The 21,431-nt window shown below is 43.2% G+C and overlaps 1 protein-coding gene and 1 pseudogene across 5 annotated transcripts in view; one reads left to right on the forward strand and one right to left on the reverse strand.

Annotated features, from left to right (window-relative positions):
- PIK3CB (phosphatidylinositol-4,5-bisphosphate 3-kinase catalytic subunit beta) overlaps positions 1-21,431 on the reverse strand; it is a 187,272-nt gene that overhangs the window by 119,991 nt on the left and 45,850 nt on the right. The window lies entirely within an intron of this gene.
- LOC144339025 (glyceraldehyde-3-phosphate dehydrogenase pseudogene) lies at positions 11,264-12,551 on the forward strand (annotated as a pseudogene).

A 21,431-nucleotide genomic window follows, 5' to 3' on the forward strand; every position in this document is an offset into this window, starting at 1 on the left:
AAAAAAACAGGTTTTTTCAAATACATAAATATCTGCAGAAAATTCAAAAATCATGCTTATATAAGACATATTTTTTCATTATATAAAACTGTCCAGTGTACTGCAGGATGTTTGATTATCCACTACATTAACAGTAGCACTTCCCTCAATCACTGTGCCAACAAGAACAAAATCATAACCCAACAAATTTCAAAACCATCTTTTGGGGGCTTCACACAGTCCACTTTCAGAACCACTGCTCTAAAATAATTCCCACTGTTACAGGATCTTTGGGGTGCTGTTTTTCTAGCCAAAAACATCTGTGGCCAGTGGTGCCTTTGCCTTAGTTTTGACAGGGCTGCTAGGCTCCTTCCGCCCACTCGGGATAGGAGGCTGCACTCGACTCACACTGCGGGACTGGATCCCATGCCTGCCAAGGGAGACTGTGTAAAGCAGCAGTGGGTGTGTGAGCAAGCATGGGATCCAGCCCCTGCAAAGTCAGACATGCCAGTTGCTGTAGCAGGGCAGGCAGCTCTAGGTGCCAGTATGGGCACCAGTTCTCCCTGAGGCTACGGCTGGAGCAGGTGTACCACAAGCAGCTGGCACTGGGGGACATGGTGGCATGTGGAAGCTTGGAGATGCCAGGAACCCCAGGGCCCCAAAGAGTCCTGGCTCAGACAGTTCCCAAGTCTGGGCTCCCCAAAGGGCCACAGCTCTTTTCTTCTTCTCTTCACCTGCAATGTGATGAACAAGGGGCATGTTTCTTGTTCATGTAACAGCCCTGTTTGTGTTACAGCTCTTTTAGCCTCAATCAGCAGGTCCCAAGTTCTTGTCCTGCCCCCGGAAGAATGAGGTATGCAGGTAAGTGGAGGGTGAGCAAGACAAAGAGGAGCTTTACTGAGTGACAACAGCTAAGAGGAGGACCTGGAGTGGGTAGCTCCTCTCGGAAGGCAGGTCATCCTGTCATCTCCGCAGCTCTTCAGCAGACAGGAAGCCCTGAAATGGGTAGCTCCTCTCTGCAGCTCTGTTGTGCTGATGTCTGCTGCTCTCAACAGAGAGGAGGCCCTGGAGTGGGTAGCTCCTGTCTGCAGCCTGTTGTCCTGATGTCTGCTGCTCTCAACCAAGAGGAGGCCCTGGAACGGGCAGCTCCTCTTTGCAGCTGGTCATCCCGATGTCTGCTCAGCTCTGGCTGAGCCTGGGGCTTTTATGGGCCTCAAAGGGAAGAAACTGCCAACTGGTACACAGGCAGCCATGGGCAGGCCTGGGAAAAGGCACCACAAGTTCCCACTCTAGTCCATGGAACTGGCAGCCCGGCCCCTAGCCTTCAGACCCTTCCTGGCCTGAAGATGGAGCCTCACTGAGGACCCAACCCACTTTCACCCAGAAACCTGTCTGCCTCCTACTATTGTTCATGGCACCCAGGCTGTAGGTACCGCCCACAGGTCAGCGCCAAGCTGCCCTCAGCCTCCCCTCAGCTTCCCTCCTATGCTCATTGGTGACCAACATCTGGAGGGGGCCAAGGTGGCAGGGGGCTGGCATGTCAACACTACCCTGAGCATGTGCACACCTGGCTGGGCTGTGACAACACCTGGGCTTGGCCCTGACTCAGCTCCAAGGTTGGACTGGGTGCTGACAATAGATAAAAGCCAGACAGAAGAAGCAGGCATTTCTGAGCCTGAGAGGGCAGAGTGGACCTTCTTGGGCCCCTAAGGAGTATAGGGATGCCTGGTTGGGCAGCTGCATTGGCATGGGAGAGAAGGGCTGGGGGGGGGCAAGGGCAAGGAGTGTGCTCCTTCCTGCTCCATGGAGCAGGAGGCCCAGGTCTGCACCCACAGTTTGGGTAGCTGAAGCTGCACCTGGGAAGCTCCCACCCACCAACCTGGAAGGGGTGGGGTCCCCATTTGTTCCCCAGCTCCCACCAGCTCCACAGAGCATGCAGCCCCAGCCACACCTCCTTGCTGCAACTGGTGTGATGGCAGCAGCCACTCTAGATGGTCCACCGCTGCCATCACTACTATTTCTCAAAGTAGCAACAGAGCCTCCATAATTTATCCAGATATAATTGTAGCCTACATTTTTCAAAGTAATGAACATAACAGTATACATTTCTACCTGCCAATGAATGATGTTTCCTTATTTGGCTATGTTGTTTTTGGCTAATTCTTGAAGGGTAAAGAAGCTCTAAGTCAAGAAAACTAGACCCTTAACTAATTAGAGGAATGTACACCCAGGGTAAGTAGCTCTTAGTTTTCAAGACCTTTAGGAACAAATTTACTAATGAGATATTCAAACTAAAACCACAAGATGACATGTAACTCTTCACAGCTTCATGCACAACCCTTTAAGAAAAGTATTGAGGGAGAGGGCATACTCACAAAATGTGCTGTTCTGCAATTAAAATAGCATGTGTTTTGTCAGACTTAAAACCGTAACATGTTACTTCTAAAAAATGAGGTAACAAACCAATTGGTAACCAATAAATCTTTTGTAGGTATATTTTGAAGGAAATTAAATTATTGCCACTAAGTTGAAAATAAAATATATTCTGCTTTCTATTTCCCTTAGTCACTCTTATTTTACAGGACCACACAAACAATTCAGCCTGAGAGAAGTGACTCAGAGTTTCACATTGGAGGTATCTTAGGAGTTACAGATCCTACCCATTTTAAAGATAAGAAAACTAAAGCTAAGAGAGTTTAAGTAAATTATCCAGGAATACACAGAGACAGAGTCAGACCCAAAAGTCAGATTTTTTTCCCAAAGCAATTAGCATAATTTTCCCCCCTTTTTTCTTTTTGTATTTAAAGGAAACGTCCTTCACAGGCCTACCTAGCCTGGCAAGATCCTCAGTCTTGTATCATTCTTCTGTTTGAGCATCAAAGCAAGAGATCAAAGGCTGAGGACAAGCAGAGTTTTTAAACTATGAAAACTTTTCAAGGAAGCTATCAGAGGGCACAGGAACTTCAGCAGTGAAAATTAGTTCAATAAACCCTTTAACTATAACTATAATCCATATCCTGTCAATTGTTCACTGGAAGAAAGAGGAAAGAGTTTAAAAGTTCTCAACTTCCCCACCAATGTGCCAGCAGAACCACTGGAGTTTACTTCTTTAAATCTAATGATAAGCAGAAAACAACATAAATTTGTTCTATAGGTGAATAAATTCAACCAAAAACCACTTTGGAAAATCATAGGAGATATTTAAAAAGAGATTTTTTTTTTTTTTTGGCCAGGCATGGTGGCTCATGCCTGTAATCCCAGCACTTTGGGAGGCTGACGCGGGCAGATCACAAGGTCAGGAGATTGAGACCATCCTGGCTAACACGGTGAAACCCTATCTCTACTAAAAAACACAAAAAGTTAGCCGGTCTAATTTTATGTGGAGCTTGCAGTGAGTCGAGATCGCGCCACTGCACTCCAGCCTGGGCGACAGAGCAAGACTCTGTCTCAAAAAAGAAAGAAAGAAAGAAAGAAAAACAGAATTTTTTTTTAAATATAAAAGGAAAAACATTACTTCTTTTGTTTTTGTTTTGAAACGGAGTCTCGCTCTGTCACCCAGGTTAGAGTGCAGTGGCGCGATCTAGGCTCACTACAACCTCCGGCTCCCGGGTTCAAGCAGTTCTCCTGCCTCAGCCTCCCAAGAAGCTGGAATTACAGGCGCCCGCCACCACGCCCAGCTAATTTTTGTATTTTTAGTAGAGACGGGGTTTCACCATGTTGGCCAGGCTAGTCTTGAACTCCTGACCTTGTGATCCACCCACCTCAGCCTCCCAAAGTGTTGGGATTACAGGCGTGAGCCACTGCGCCCGGCCACATTACTTCGTTAAATACTACATTTGCTATCACAACTTCAGGTTTCATTCAGAGGCAACTTAAGGTATGGGATCTTGATTCATCTGGGCGTTGGTCCCTACCTGCCACATTGCTCAAAGACAACAAATCAGCTCCAACTGTTGATGTGTTTATAGTGAAGTATGCATTATACTGGGCACTTAAAAACTGAACAGTATAGAACTTCATTTTCTTTTTTTCTTTTTTTTTTTTTTTTTGAGATGGAGTCTCACTCTGTCTCCCAGGCTGGAGTGCAGTGGTGTAATCTCAGCTCACTGCAAGCTCCGCCTCCCAGGTTCATGCCATTCTCCTGCCTCAGCCTCCCGAGTAGCTGGGACTACAGAGGCCTGCCACCGCAACCGACTAAATTTCTGTATTTTTAGTAGAGACGAGATTTCACTGTGTTAGCCAGGATGGTCTTGATCTTCTGACTTCGTGATCCGCCCGCCTCGGCCTCCCAAAGTGCTGGGATTACAGGCATGAGCACCGCACCCAGCCCTAGAACTTTCTTTTCTAAAGGTGATTAATTAATCTGAATTGCTGTAATTATATGTAAGAGCTATTTCTAAAGTTAACTCCACAAATTATTAAAGAATTGCTATAACATTATATACCGTATCATTCATAATAAAATGACATTTAAATTTATCCTCTCAAATCAAAGATGGCACTCTAAATGGCTTTTACAAAACATCTGAACCAGCCTGGGCAACATAGTGAGACCCCATCTCTACAAAAATTTTAAAATTAGCTGGGTGTGGTGGCACATGCCTGTGGTCCCAGCTACTCGAGAGGCTTAGGCAGGAGGATCTCCTTCTCTTGAGCACAGAAGGTGGAGGCTACAGTGAGTCCCATTTGCAGAACTGCACTCCAGCATAGGCAATAGAGAAACACTCACTCTCAAAAAAAAAAAAAAAAATTTGCAAATAGGCACTGAGTCTTTAAAAAGTTTATTCCTGCTAACTTGGTAATTCCAGTTCTAGAATGTACCTATTTACAAACCTGAATACAGAAAAAGTTTCATGTATAAAGCAAAATATATAAATATGAAAAAATTAAAATAACGTTAACTGAAACACCTGATGGCATCCACTTGGTGCAGTCATTTAAAATCAAGTTTATCAAGAATATGTGGCAATGTTTAGAAATAACATGAAAAATATCCAAATATAAAATAATATACACTTTATAATTAGAATTGTGTTTAAAGTTAAAAGAAAAAAAACTGCAAGTACAACCTAATGCGCAGCAATTAAGGGTGGAAGGAAAGACACTCATACAGTTCAAAAGTAACTATAAAATAAATGTTTCTTTTATTCAATTTGCCTTGCATGATGGCAAACAGTTTATACACTCTTTTAAAGTTCTATTGTTCCAGACACTTTGAGTGGGTCCAAAGGAAGGACTTAGGTTAGAACTTGGCAGTTTATTCTCTATTTTATAAAATTATAAAATTATATTATTTTATTTTATTTTATTTTTGAGACAGGGTCTTACTCTGTTGCCCAGGCTGGAATGCAGTTGCATGACCATGGCTCACTGCAGACTTGACCTCCCAGGCTCCAGCAATTCTCCCACCTCACCCTCCTGAGTAGTTAGGACCGCAAGCACACACCACCACTCCCAGATCATTCTTTTGATTTTTTTTTTTTAACTAGAGACAAGGTTTCGCTACATATTCCCCAGGCTGATCTTGAACTCCTGAGCTCAAGCAATCCTCACACCTCGGCCTCCCAAAGTGTTGGGATTACAAGCATTAGCCAAAGCACCCGGCTATTTATTATTTATTCTCTCTCTCTTTTTTCTTTTTTGTCTTTTTTTTATTTTGAGATGGAGTCTTGCTCTGTTGTCCAGGCTAGAATGCAGTGGCATGATCTTGGCTCACTGCAACTTCAGCCTCCCAGGTTCAAGTGATTCTCCTGCCTCAGCCTCCCAAGTAGCTGGGACTACAGGTGCCTGCCACCATGCCTGGCTAATTTTTTTGTAATTTTAGTAGAGATGGGTTTTTGTCATGTTGATGAGGCTGTCTCGAACTCCTAACCTCAAGAGATCCACCTGCCTCGGCCTCCCAAAGTGCTGGGATTACAGGCCCAGCTATTTATTCTAAATATCTATGTATTCATTAGTATTTCTAAACCACAGTCCAAGTGCAGTGGCTCACGCCTGTGAGCCAACACTTTGCGAGGCTGAGGTGTGTGGATCACTTGAGGTCAGGAGTTCAAGACCAGCCTGGCCAACGTGGTGAAACCCTGTCTCTACTAAAAATACAAAAATTAGGAGTGTTGTTAGGCGCCCACCTACTTGGGAGGCTAAGGCAGGAGAATCACTTCAACTCGGGAGGCAGAGGTGGCAGTGAGTTGAGATCATGCCACTGCACTCCAGCCTGGGTGACAGAGTGAGATACTGTTGAAGAAAAAAAAAAGAAGTAGAAAGATAAATTTAGATATATAATCCATAACACTGGTATTTCTTTTTTTTTTTTTTTTTTGAGACGGAGTCTCGCTCTGCCGCCCAGGCTGGAGTGCAGTGGCCGGATCTCAGCTCACTGCAAGCTCCGCCTCCCGGGTTCACGCCATTCTCCTGCCTCAGCCTCCCGAGTAGTTGGGACCACAGGCGCCCGCCACCGCGCCCGGCTAGTTTTTTGTATTTTTTAGTAGAGACGGGGTTTCACCGTGTTAGCCAGGATGGTCTCGATCTCCTGACCTCGTGATCCGCCCGTCTCGGCCTCCCAAAGTGCTGGGATTACAGGCTTGAGCCACCGCGCCCGGCCAACACTGGTATTTCAATGGAGAGGGAAGACATTATTGGTATTATTTCATCAAATTTAAAGAGCTGATGAAAAAAATTTAAAAGTCGTATCACTCTATTATTCCAAAATATACAGCGAGCGTCTTTAAAATATGCCATTTTAAGCTCCTTAATAAAGTCCTTGAAATGGAAAAAAATTAACAAAAAATAAAATTAAACGGTCTTCTTCCAAACACACAATTTTTTATTAAGCAATGCTAATAAAACTCTTCAGATTTATAGTTTTTAGTCTACCTTCCTCTTTTCTAATCTAAATGTTCGATTACGTTTACCCCTAACATCAACGAGATAAGTTATTCCAAATGGATATATATATTTCCAAGAAAAACATATTTCATCCCCACAGTCTTCTCTCCTCACCCTCTCCACCCCTTGCTGAAACCCATTCAAGTGAACAGTATTTGGGACATGGGAACTGTCACCAATTGTTAAGCTACTTCAATCATTGTTTGTCAATAACCGCGTTTTAAGGTAAAAATGATTATTTCCCTAAATAGATAAAATTAATAGGACAAAGACCACCAAAGACCAATATCTAATACATTAATATAGAGACCTTCTCTAGCCTTTGAAGATACAACTAAGGGAATTCTCCTACATTAGAGGACAGTAATTTCTTTTTTAAACACTTTTGCTAATAACCCATAAACAAAAATACCCAACATGTAACTGTACAGTTCAATGAATTTTTGGAAAGCAAATACCTATTGCAAAGCAAACCACTATCCAGGTTAAGAAACACAACACTGCCAGCATCTCAGGAGACTCCTTGTTTGTCCCTTTCAGATAGCAACCCTCTCCCAAACGTCCTACCAGCAATATGACTTCTTTCGTAAGAGGTAGGGGTTTTTTGTTTTGTTTTTTCCATCACTTTAGGTAACAGTACGGGAGTAAAGGAAATCTTCAAATAATTGTGGCTCACTGGATACACTTTTGCACCTATCATCCAAGTATATATTTTAGACAAAAGTTTCACTGGATGACTGCTTCTGTTTCTCACTCCAGTGAGTGGTGATGGGTCCCACAGACTAACTGGGGTGGGTGCTTTTGAATGTCAACAAATCTTCCTTCTAGAAATGGTATCCAATCAATTCTGGTTCTTGTTTACAAGTACCATCATGACAATCAGGAATGACTGCGTAGCAGCGTACCCACATGTAACTGCAATGAGAGTGAGTCATGAGCCAAACTGTACAAGTGTGTGGTGGTGCTGGTGAGTAACTAACCAACAGCTCTCACATCTAGGAACTGAACCAGTGCCAGAAAGCCATCTGGATAGCAAACAGTAACATGAGAAGAATTTTAAATAGCTTACAGCTGTAGAAAATGCACTATTCCAGGCTCTGAACCTTTTAGTCATTTCTGTCTGCCGTCATTTTGAAAATAAGTCATAATATGTAAAAATTAAAAAAGCATCCAATAAAGGCTGGCATTTATCCCAAGTCATTTCAGGATTACTCCTTTGCATGATGGTTTAAGTTTGGTCTGGCAAGTACTTATCGTTTGTTTGTCTGTTTTAAACCTTTTCCTTGGAGACCAATATTCTTCCTAAGCTATCTGCCCATGAATGACAAAATGCTTCTGTGTGTAGCTTTCATTTCTCCCTCACTACTGACAGTAAATTGAGGGGGAAAAAAACTAAGAAAAATTGAAGAAGTATCTGTCCTTGGTGCCAAGTTTTCTTTCACTGCTTATTCTCTCTAGAGGACACAGAGAGTACAGAGAGGCAGGCTGATAATGTCATTTCAGTGCTAGGCCTTGATTCAAAAGAGGAAGAGAAGAAAACTGCAGAGGGACGAAGTGGGGAAACAACTGAATTTCAAGGAAATTAATATTTAATAAGTACTTATTCTGTTTAAGATACCATATCACACACTTGATTGGGAGATGAGGTAATTACAAAAATAAAACAAAGCAAATTGCATCCCAGCCTGTATCAGAGAAGTTAGGTCTAGTGAGAGACTAGTGGAGGCATGTCTGTTCTCTGACTGGTTGCAGTGTTTTTTACCTTGACCTCCCAGAGCCTCAACCAGAAGGGATGAGGATAGAATACTGGAAAAGGGAAATACAGAGTACCCACATGAACTTCTTAAGAGTGTAGGACTGCAGTGTCTGGGGATCAGTCTATGTCACCCAAAAAGTTGAGGCAGTACCACAATGTTGCTGTCATGAAACCCCCTCCTTGCCTCAGTGCCCCAGCCTATGACCTGTGCACAATGGGATGAGTACTGGGAGTTGCATGGTTTGGAATAGAATAATAATTAAATGTTACTATGTCTAAGATCCCAAAAGATCTGAAATCTTTATCTGTTATGCATTAACAGAACAGCTTTTGGATACTGTCCTGTATTTAACTTAAAACATTACCCTATAAGCTAATAAATTAGTTTCAAAACTCTCAAATGTAGCATTCTTTTAAATTAAAAAGCATACATTGGCCAGGCATGGTGGCTCACGCCTGTAATCCCAGCACTTTTTGGGAGGCCGAGGTGTGTGGATCACCTAAGGTCAGGAGTTCAAGACCAGCCTGGTCAACATGGTGAAACCTAGTCTCTACTAAAAATACAAAAATTAGCCGGGCATGGTGGCATGCGCCTGTAATCTCAGCTACTCGGGAGGCTGAGGCAGGAGAATCACCTGAACCCTGGAGACAGAGGTTGCACCGAGCAAAGACTGCACCATTGCACTCCAGCCTACGCGACAAGAGTGAAACTCCATCTCAAAAAAAAAAAAAAAAAAACTGAAAAATGACATTAGTATCCATTTCATACCACTAGTACAATAGTTAATAATTTAAAATGTTTCCTGACTGAATGTAGCTATTAAAACCAACCCATACCTTTTTCTTCTGGAAACTATGGGAATACTCTCAAGGGATTAAAAATGTTTTGGGGGCCAGTCACAGTGGCTCACACCTGTAATCCCAGCACTTTGGGAGGCCGAGGGGGGAGGATCACTAGGTTAGGAGATCGAGACCATCCTGGCTAACACGGCGAAACCCCGTCTCTACTAAAAATATAAAAAATTAGCCGGGCGTGGTGGCAAGCGCCTGTAGTCCCAGCTACTCAGGAGGCTGGGGCAGGAGAATGGCGTGAACCCAGGAGGCGGAGCTTGCAGTGAGCCAAGATCGTGCCACTGCACTCCAGCCTAGGTGACAGAGCGAGACACTGTCTCCAAAAAAAAAAAAAAAAATGTAGATAAAATATTAGCAATGAAAAGAAAGCTTTAAGCATCTAAGGTCAGGAGTGGTGGCTCATGCCTGTAATCCCAGTACTGTGAGAGGCTGAGGCGGAGGATCCCTTGAAGCCAGAAGTTTGAAACCAGCCTGGGCAACTTGGCAAAATCCTGCCTCTACAAAAAAATACAAAAAATACAAAAATTAGCAGGGCATGGTAGCACACACCTGTAGTCCCAGCTACTCAGGAGGTTGAAGAGGGAGGATTGCCTAAGTCTGGGAGGCAGACATTGCCGTGAGCTCTGATTGTGGCACTGCATTCCAGCCTGGGCTGTTAGTAGAGCGAGACCCTGTCTCGGAAAAAAAACAAAAAAATTCCAGCCTGGGCAACATGGTAAAACCCTGGTTTTACCAAAAACACACCAAGCATGGTGGTGTGCAATTGTGGTCCCAGCTACTTGGGAGGCTGAGGTAAGAGGATCACTTGAGCCTGGGAGGCAAACATTGCAGTGAGCTGAGATTGTGCTACTGCACTCCAACCTTGGTGACAGTGAGACGCTGCCTCAAAAAAATAAAGAATCTAAATAATCTAACAGAGTATTGAAAACTAGCTAAAAAAAAAATTATGATTACATGATAAATAGCACAGCTGTCATGACTGGGATGATTTTAAAACATGGCCACAAAATTCTTTTACATCACGCTTGCACCTACTGGTGCTGCCAAGGCTGTGGACAATGTCATCTCCAAGCTTAGTAGGAAGCTCATTGGCATAGCCTTCTATGTCCCCACTGCCAATGTGTCCATCATGGACCTGACCTGCCATCTGGAGAGACCTGCCAAATGTGATGAGAGGTGAGGTGCACGATCCCTCTCCTTGAATATGGCTTCAGTGACTGCTTGACCTCTAACAGAATACAGCAGGGGTAATGCTCTACTAATTCCCAGATTTAAGAAGCTGCAGCTTCCATTTTGCTCACTTAAGACACCTGCTTGTGAGATGCTCACTCTTAGAAGGCAGCCACCAAGCAGTAAAGCAGCTCAGGACAGACACATGGGAGAGGCCAAGGATAAGCATTTTGAAAAACTCCAGCTGACTGCTAGTACGAATAGCCAAACTTCTGAGTGAAGAAGCCTTCAATGACTCCATCCCTCAGATGTCATGTTTTTCCACCTGACGCCCAGACAACATGGGCCAAAGACAACCTGACGCTGGTGTGCCCCATCCAAATTCCTGACTGCAGAACCAGAGCATAATAAAATGAATGTTTTACACCACTAAGTTTTGGGATGGTTTGTTACAGCAATATATCATTACAGCATGACCTATTAGAATGAAAACAAATCATGCAATTACAACAGTCAATAATTAACTCATTTTTTTCTTTAAATTACACTTTCTGTTGCTCTCATTCAACAGCCACATCTTGTGTAACACCCGTCACATCCCTGAGACATCACAATGAAAGTGAAGGCCAGGTAAATTGATTTGGCTTTATCGGACACCTGGTCACCCAGCCTGCTTTTAACTCTGGCGAAGTGGATACTGTCTCCATCAAGGACCCCCTCATTGCCCTCAACTACATGGTCTATATGTTCCATGATGATTCCACCCATGGCAAGTTCCATGGCACAGTCAAGGCTGAGAATGGCAAGTTTGTCATCAATGAAAATACCATAACCATTTTCTAGGAGCAAATTCCCATCAAAATCAAATAGGATGATGCCACCACGATTATATTGTGGAGATCACTGGCATCTTTACTACCTTGTAGAAGGCTGGGGCTCATTTAAAAGGAGAAATCGAAAGGGTTATCATCTCTGCCCCCTCTGCTGACGCCCCCACGTTTGTGATGGGCATGAACCACGAAAAGTGCAAAAACGCCTCGCAATTCCCAGCAAACCTTCTGTACCACTAACTGCTTAGCACCACTGGCCAAGATCACCTATGACAACTTTGCCATCATGGGAGGAATCATGACCACGGCCATGCTATCACTGACATCCAGAAGACCACTAATGGCCCATCTGGGAAACTGTGGTGCAATAGCCACAGGACTTTCCAGAACATCACTCCTATATCTACTGGTGCTGCCAAAGCTGTGGGCAAAGTCATCTAAACAAGCGGAGCAGGGAGCTCAGTGGCATAGCCTTCTATGTCCCCACTGCCAATGTGTCCATCATAGACCTGACCCACCATCTGGAGAGACCTGCCAAATACGATGACATCACGAAGGAGGTGAAGCAGGCATGGGAGAGGCCCCTCAAAGGCATCCTGGGCTACACTGAGTACCAGGTTGTCTCCGCCAACTAACAGTGACATCAACTTTTCCACCTTCAATGTTGGAGCTGGTATTGTTCTCAATGACCACTTTGTCAAGCTCATTTCCTGGTATGACAATGAATTTGGCTACAGCAACAGGGTGGTAGACCTTATGGTCCACAAGGCCTCCTGGACCACCAGCCCCAGTGAGAGCATGAGAGTAAGAGAGAGGCCCTCAGCTGCTGTGCAGTCCTGCCTGACTCAGTCCCCCACCACTACACTGAGAATCTCGCCTCCTAGACACAGTTTCCATGCCAGACTCCCTGAAAAATGGGATAGGCCTAGAAAGCCCCACTTTGTAGTGCACCATCAATAAAGTCCTCTGTACTCAGCACCCCTCTACTGCCAAAAAAACTACCAATACACACACACTTTCCTAAATACATATCTTACTCTATGTCTTTTTTTTTTTTTTTTTTTTTTTGAGATGGAGTCTCACTCTGTCGCCTGGGCTGAAGTGCGGTGGCGCGATCTCGGCTCACTGCAAGCTCTGCCTCCCGGGTCCACGCCATTCTCCTGCCTCAGCCTCCCGAGTAACTGGGACTACAGGTGCCCGCCACCATGCCTGGCTAATATTTTTGTATTTTTAGTAGAGACGGGGTTTCACCATGTTAGCCAGGATGGTCTTGATCTCCTGACCTCGTGATCTACCCGCCTCGGCCCCCCAAAATGCTGGGATTACAGGCGTGAGCCACCACGCCCGGCCTTTTTTTTCTGAGACAGGATGTCACTCTGTCACCCAGGATGGAGTACAGTGGCACAATCTTGGCTCACTGCAACATCCACCTCCTGGGCTCAAGCAATCCTCCCGCATCAGGACTCCTGAGTAGTTGGGACCACAGGTGCATGCCACCATGCCTGGCTATATTTTTGTATTTTTGGTAGACATGGGGTTTTCCCATGTTGCCCAGGCTGGTCTCGAACTCCTAAACTCAAGTGATCCATCCGCCTCAGCCTCCCAAAGTGCTGGGATTACAAGCACGAATCACTGCACCTGGCCAATTTTTTTTTTTTTTTTTTTTTTTAAATAGAGACAGCGTCTTGCTTTGTTGCCCAGGCTGTCTTGAAGCCCTGAGCTCAAGCAATCCTCCTGCTTCGGCCTTCCAAAGTGCTAGGATTACAGGTGTGAGCCACCACGCCTGGCCCAAGGGCATTTCTCATGAGAAATATTTTCTTCTAATATACAGATAACTTCAGTATATCAGCAAACAAGTTAATCTCTAATTATGCAGGTTCAAGTTCTACTGAAATTTAAATGGCACTGAGAACTTTTTTTTTTTTTTTTTTTCCTTGAGACAGAGTCTCACTCTGTTACCCAGGCTGGAGTACAATGGCAAGATCTCAGCTCACTGCAACTTCTACCTCCGGGGTTCAAACAATTCTCCTGCCTCAGCCTTCCAAGTAGCTGAGATTACAGGCACACACCACCACATCTGGCTAATTTTTGGTTTCAGTAGAGACGGAGTTTCAGTAGAGATGGGGTTTCGCTAATGTTGGCCAGACTGGTCTTGAACTCCTGACCACGAGTGATCCACCCATCTAGGCCTCCAAAGCGTTAGGATCACAAGCATGAGCCACCACACCCAGCAGAAAACTAACTTTTTTTTTTTTTCTTTTTGAGATGGAGTCTTGCTCTGTTGCCAGGCTGGAGTGCAGTGGTGTAATCTCGGCTCACTGCAACCTCCACCTCCCGGGTTCAAGTGATTCTCCTGCCTCAGCCTCCCAAGTAGCTGGGATTACAGGTGCACGCCACCATGCCCAGCTAATTTTTGTATTTTTAGTAGAGATGGGGTTTCGCCATTTTGGCCAGGATGGTTTTGATCTCTTGACCTCGTGATCTGCCCACCTCGGCCTCCCAAAGTGCTAGGATTACAGGCATGAGCCACTGCACTTAGCCCTAACTTTCAAAAACTAAAATTAACTTACTTTAGTTGTGAATGCTACTATCGTTTCCAAAAAGAAAGCAGTGTGGGTTAAATAAGTTTTTTAAATTATAACTTTTTTCTTATTCTTCTGAGACTTTTTTCTTTTTTTTTAAGTGTCTCTCTCTCACTGTCATGCAGTGGTGCCATCATACAGTGGTGCCATCACAGCTCACTATAGCCTCTACCTCCTGGAATCAAGCCATCCTCCTGTCTCAGCCTCCTAAGTAGCTGAGACTACAAGCAAACACCACTTCACCCAACTAATTTTGTTTTGGTTTTTTTTTTTTTTAGAGACAAGGTCTCACTATGTTGTCCAGGCTGGTCTAAAACTCCTGGCCTCAAGCAATCCTCCCACCTCAGCTTCCCAAACTGCTGATATTACAAGCATGACCCACAATGCTCCATCTAAAGATTATGTCTTCACATAAAAATTATGTCTTCTAAAAAATGAAACTTCTGGGCTCGTGCCTGTAATTCCAGCACTTTGGGAGGCCAATGCAAGAGAATCGCTTTAGCCCAGGAGCTCAAGGCCAACCGAGGCAATTGGTGAGACCTCATCGCTACAAAAAATAAACAAAATTAGCCAGGCATGGTGATGCTCACCTGTAGTCCCAGCTACTCAGGATGTTGAGGTGAGAGAATTGCTCAAGCCCAGTAGGTCGAGGCTGCGGTAAGCCAAAATCATGGAACTGCACTCCAGCCTGGGTGACAGACTGAGACCTTATCTCAAAAAAAATAAATAAATAAATAAATAAAAATGAAAATGAAACTTCTGGCTGGGCATAGTGGCTCACAGCTGTAATCTTAGTACTTTGGGAGACAGAAGTAGGAGGGCGGCTTGAGCCCAGGAGTTTGAAGCCAGCCTGGGCAACACATAGCGAGACCCCCATCTCTACAGAATTTTTTTTTTTTTTTGAGATGGAGTCCCACTCTGTCACCAAGGCTGGAGTGCAGTGGTGCAATCTCGGCTCACTGCAACCTCTAACTTCGGGTTCAAGTGATTCTCTTGCCTCAGCCTCCTGAGCAGCTGGAATTACACGTGCCCACCACCACCCCTGGCTAATTTTTTCGTATTTTTAGTAGAGACTGGGTTTTGCCATGTTGGCCAGGCTGGTCTCAAACTCCTGACCTCAGGTGATCTGCCCGCCTCAGCCTCGCAAAATAATGGGATCACAAGTGCGTGCCACTGTGCCTGGCCCAAAAAAATTATTTAATTAGCCAGGTGAGGGGGTGCACACCTAGGGTCCCAGCTACTCAGGAGGCTGAAGTAAAAGAGGATCACTTGATGCCAGGCAGTCGAGGCTACAAAGAGCCATGTTTGTGCCACTGCACTCTAGCCTGGGTGAAAGAGCGAGACACTGTCTCAAAAAAATTAAAGTTTTAAAAAGCAATTCCTATTACCCAACTTTGGTTACAAACCTATCAAGACAATTTCCTTGCACTAAACTGCTAACACAGTCCAAATTTATGAATAAATTGATGCAAGCTCTAGCCAACTTTGTTAGATGGTTTAAAATATATTTAAAATTCTTATTTTCCAGAGAAAATGTAGAATATTTTAACAAGTTATATTTCAAAAGCAACTAGTATCATACCAATACATTTGCCTACAACTAAAACTTCAGAATTATTTCATCTCACATTATAAGCTTCCATATGCTATAGGGCCATGATGCAGCTTGTACTCAGGCCTGGATAAAGCCACAGGGCTTTGAAGACCTTGGGTGTGATAAAATGAGAAGACAATGATTAATACTACCTTTAGCATCTCATAATCCTCCCAAATTGAACTGGAACAAGGTGAATGAAGAAACAATGGAAACACTTTGCTTGTGCCTTTTAAATTTAATCAGTAAGGAAGAAGGGTGTGTGTGTGATAAATCTCCTGAGTATAGATCCCTTATCTTATACCTTAGAAACTGAGTCCTACAGAAATATGATGACTATACCAAGGTCACTACAGCAGAGACTAATTTTTTTCTTCCAATTACAGGATTGTGGCCGGGCACTTAGCGGATATACATTCCAACTTCCTGTGCAATTAGAAGTGGCCATGTACTAAGTTCTTTCCAGTGAAATGTTGAGTGGAAATGACCTGTGTTACTTCAGGTTAGGGCTTTTAAGAAAGTTGGTGTGACACTTACACCTTCTCTTTCCTCTTCCACTGGTCTTAGTGGAATAGAGGATGACAGAGTCACAAGATGGAAGAAACCACTTGAAAGAGAATCACCTACCAAAGAGGGCCATCCAACTTAACTGTTCCATGAGTGAGAAATAAATGTCTATTCAGTTTGGACCATTATTCATTTTTGGTCTGTTACAGCAATTTGGCCTTCACTAATTTAGTCAAACACATAGTCTAGGTAGCTGCAAGGCCATGATTAAAACCCACATATCCTCCCTCAGTCAGTCCAATATCACTGTGTTTTCCTTATCACCCTTCATCCAAACAGAGCAGAATTATGAAGAGCAGTGGGGGATATCATTAGTGAAGCTACCATTATGACACCAGCAAATCATTCACTCCTGCTGAAGCTCAACAATTTTTATCCTTGTTCATTACTCTGCACAACGCATTTCAGAATCCCCTGGCAGAAATGAACGTATCGACAGCTCTCCTCTTCCTCTGTCATCTTCTGATGAGAATTATTTTATTTTCAGAAACAAATGAATAGGTTAAAACATGTTAAATTGAGGCAGATAAAGTCAAGAGGATGATTTTTTTTTTTAATTTTTTTGAGACAGGGTCCCACTCTGCCACCCAGGCTGGAATGCAGTGGTATAATCATGGTTCACTGTATCGTCGACCTCTGGAGTTCAAATGATCCTCCTATCTCACTTTCCATTACAGGTGCATAGCACCCAGCTAATTTTTTCATTTTCTGTAGAGAAAAGATCTCACTATGTTGCCCAAGCTGGTCTCAAACTCCTGAGCTCAAGTGATTCCCACCCTCCCCGGCCTTGGTTTCCCAAAGTGCTGGGAATACAGGCATGAGCCACCATGGCCCATGAGAGTCATATTTTAACAGAGACAGTGTAAGACAAGAAATCAGCTAGGCAAGGAAAGAAAGACTACATGCAAAGACCTGAGAAACCTTAAGCATTTATGGAATTCAACAAGCAGAGAACAGGGGCAGAATGGTACTGGGGAGGCTGGCTATATGCAGATCCTGGTAGGTCAAATTAAGGTGTTGTTCTTTATGCAAAAGAACAATAGATCCAATGAAGAATGTTAAACACATGGTATAATATTCTAGGAAAATGCTTATCTGGCCCAGGCACAGTGGCTCACGCCTGTAATCCCAACACTTTGGGAGGCAGGCAGATCATCTGAGTTCAGGAGTTTGAGACCAGACTGATCAACAAGGTGAAACCCCATCTCTACTAAAACTGCAAAAATTAGCTGGGTGCGGTGGCATGTGCCTGTAATTCCAGCTACTTGGGAAGCTGAGTGGAGAGAATCACTTGAACACGGGAGGCAGAGGTTGCAATGAGCTAAGATCACGCCACTGCACTCCAGCCGGGCAACAGAGAGAGACTCTGTATCAAAAAACAAAAAAGGAAAATGCTTATCTGAGGATATGACATTCACATGAATGTTGAAGGGGAAAGTTTTCATAGTAACAAAAAACTAGGCATAATCTTAATGTACATTAATAGATCAATAAATAATATTAGTTTACAATAGGAAAAATGAATAAAATACAGCTACATACATCACCATTAATGAACCTCACCAACGTTAAAAGAAACAAAAGAATACATACAGCATGACCACATTTACTGGAGTATACAAAGCAAGACTCCATCTCAAATAAATAAAATAAAATAAAATAAAATAAAATAAAATAAAAGTAGGCTGGTGCTTCCTTATCTTCCCCAGGTCCCTTCACAGTGTTAAAGAAAATAGTCTCTCCTGGGTGCTCAGAAGCAGCAGAAAGAGAGCTCCAAAAGTTGCTTTAAAAATCTTTCCTTATGGCGATTCCTCAAGGATCTAGAACTAGAAGTACCATATGACCCAGCCATCCCATTACTGGGTATATACCCAAAGGACTATAAATCATGCTGCTATAAAGACACATGCACACATATGTTTATTGCAGCACTATTCACAATAGCAAAGACTTGGAATCAACCCAAATGTCCATCAGTGACAGACTGGATTAAGAAAATGTGGCACATATACACCATGGAATACTACGCAACCATAAAAAAGGATGAATTTGTGTCCTTTGTAGGGACATGGATGCAGCTGGAAACCATCATTCTCAGCAAACTATCGCAAGAACAGAAAACCAAACACCGCATGTTCTCACTCATAGGTGGGAACTGAACAATGAGATCATTTGGACTCAGGAAGGGGAACATCACACACCGGGGCCTATCACGGGGAGAGGGGAGGGGGGAGGGATTGCATTGGGAGTTATACCTGATGTAAATGACGAGTTGACGGGTGCAGCACACCAACATGGCACAAGTATACATATGTAACAAACCTGCACGTTATGCACATGTACCCTAGAACTTAAAGTATAATAAAAAATATATATATATATTTCCTTAAAAAAATTACAGATTTGTAGTCATGAGCTATATATAATAATCTCTATTCACTAATAATCCTTAAAACTTTGAATAAAAAATTTAGGTCCTTTTTGAAAATAATGTGATTTTTCTATTTTTTTTAAGATGGAGTCTCGCTCTTGTTGCACAGACTAGAGTGCAATGACACGATCTTGGCTCACTGCAATCTCCACCTCCCAGGTTCAAGCCTCAGCCTCCTGAGTAGCTGGGATTACAGGCGCATACCACCATGCCCGGCTAATTTTTTATATTTTTAGTAGAGACAGGGTTTCACCATGTTGGCCAGGCTGGTCTCGAACTCCTGATCTCAGGTGATCCACCCACCTCGGCCTCCCAAAGTGCTGGGATTACAGGAGTAAGCCACTGCACCCGGCCTCTATTTAAATTTTAAATATTATAAGTTTTATAAAATTATACTTAAAATGTACTCTATTATGCATAAAACTGGTAATCTTCCACATAAAACTGTATTTAATAACATATGTGACTATTTAACATGGTTTAAAAAACAGTATTGAGATCAACAAGGCAGCCATTTATATTGCCCTTTATGTACTACTTCCTCTATCATGTGGCAGTCAAAAGGCTAAGTGAAATGCTTGCAGCAAAGAAAACAGTTTTGAAAGGTCATGCTATGCAGACAGCCAGAATTTATTTCACAATATCCTTACTGTCTACGGCAGACTGCATGAGAATCTGACCACAGTTATTTTCTGTGTAAGAGTAAAAAGCACACCACGTTATCAAAGGACAAGAAACTGTTAAGCACTCAACAATATCATCTTTATGAACATTTTTTCTAACTGCATAAACATCCATACATATTAATGAAAAAGAACCCTGAGGCAAAGACAATGAATTGGAGAAAGAGGAACTTGGAAAAACCGGAAGGCAAGTTTAAACTATACCACTCTGTTTACTCATAGTGTTCACATAAGAAGCTCCTATAGCCAGGCGTGGTGGCAGGTGCTTGTAATCCCAGCTACTCAGGAGGCCGAGGCAGGAGAACTGCTTGAACCCAGGAGGCGGATGTTGCGGTAAGCCAAGATCGCACCACCACACTCCAGCCTGGGCAACAGAGCGAGACTCCGTCTCAAAAAAAAAAGAAGCTCCTAAACGAAAACTTTCCAAATTAAGACACATCATTTACCAAGAAAAAAGCCTAATTATAACAATGTTGAAGACATTAAGATCATCTTTCAAAATTTCCATTATCTTAATGACAATTGCACACAAAGTGCAAAGCTTCAAAAACCTCTCTGCGACAGCTGTAATCCCATCACATTTTTTCCCTTTAATAGCTTTTACTGGTTTATCATTCATCTGAATAGGGAACATATTTTTCCAACAGTTAAGGTAGTACGCAATCAATCAGTAAACACCAAAGTGAAAATTTCTCTGGCTCTTTGTAAAATTTCCAAACAGGAGGTTAACAAGTGTATTCTTTTTTTTAAAAAAAAAAAAAGAAAAGAAAAGAAAGAAAGAGAAAGAAAGAAAGAAAGAGAGAGAGAGAGAGAGAAAGAAAGAAAGAAAGAAAGAAAGAAAGAAAGAAAGAAAGAAAGAAAGAAAGAAAGAAAGAAAGAAAGGAAGGAAGAAAGAAAGAAAGAGAAAAGAAAAAAATCTAGTTTGTTCAATTGCTGTCCTATCCTAAAAGATCAAATTCATGCCTACACACAGCCAAGTAACATAGACACAGTCCCTTAAGCTTATGGCAAAGCATACTTAAGATTTTTTAGGGCCCCAGAATTTTAATTCCTGTGAGAATCTCTCACTAAAATTTAACTAGAAGACAACTTTCTTTCTTTCTTTTTATTTTTGAGACACAATCTTGCTCTGTCACCTAGGCTGGAGTGTAGTGGTGCAATCTTGGCTCACTACAACTTCCGCCTCCCAGGTTCAAATGATTCTTCTGCCTCAGCCTCCCAAGTAGCTGGGACTACAGGCATGCACCAGCACACCTGGCTAATTTTTGTATTTTTAGTGGAGATGGGGTTTCGCCATGTTGGTCAGGCTGCTCTCTAACTCCTGACCTCAGGTGGTCTGTCCACCTTGGCCTCCCAAAGTACTGGGATTACAGGCGTGAGCCACCACGCCTGACCGAAGACAACTTTCTTCACCAGTTCTGACCTTGTAGCAGAGCATAAGGATTTGTGCTACTTCTAAAACTACTAGAAAACAGTGTATGATAAACATTCTTTTAAGGAAATAAACTTAAAACATTCCATTATTCAAAACCACAACTATATTACTGGCTGGGCACGGTGGCTCACGCCTGTAATCCCAGCACTTTGGAAGACCAAGGCAGGCATATCACCTAAGATCAGGAGTCTGAGACCAGCCTGGACAACATGGCAAAACCCTGTCTTTACTAAAAATACAAACATTAGCCAGGCCTGGTAGCACACACCTGTAATCCCAGCTACTTGGGAAGCTGAGGCAGGATAATCGCTTAAACCCGGGAGACTGAGGTTGCAGTGAGCCAAGATCATGCCACTGCACTCAAGCCTGGGTGACAGAGCAAGACTTTGTCTCAAAAAAAAAGTTTTTTGTTTTTTGTTTTTTAAATAAAACCAAACCCAGGCACAGCTGTGGAGAAACTGGAACTCTTGTGTATTGCTGGTGGAAATATAAAATGATATAGCCAGTGTGGAAGACAGCAGGATTGTTCCTCAAAAAATTAAAGCATATGGTGGGTTGTGATGGCTCATGCCTGTAATCCCAGCATGATATTGTTGAGTGCCTACTGTTTCTGGTCCTTTGGAGGCCAAGGCAGGCAGATAGCTTGAGCCAGGTGTTCAAGACCAGC

This window comes from Macaca mulatta, chromosome 2 (genome assembly GCF_049350105.2).
Source record: "Macaca mulatta isolate MMU2019108-1 chromosome 2, T2T-MMU8v2.0, whole genome shotgun sequence".
Lineage (NCBI taxonomy): Eukaryota > Metazoa > Chordata > Mammalia > Primates > Cercopithecidae > Macaca > Macaca mulatta.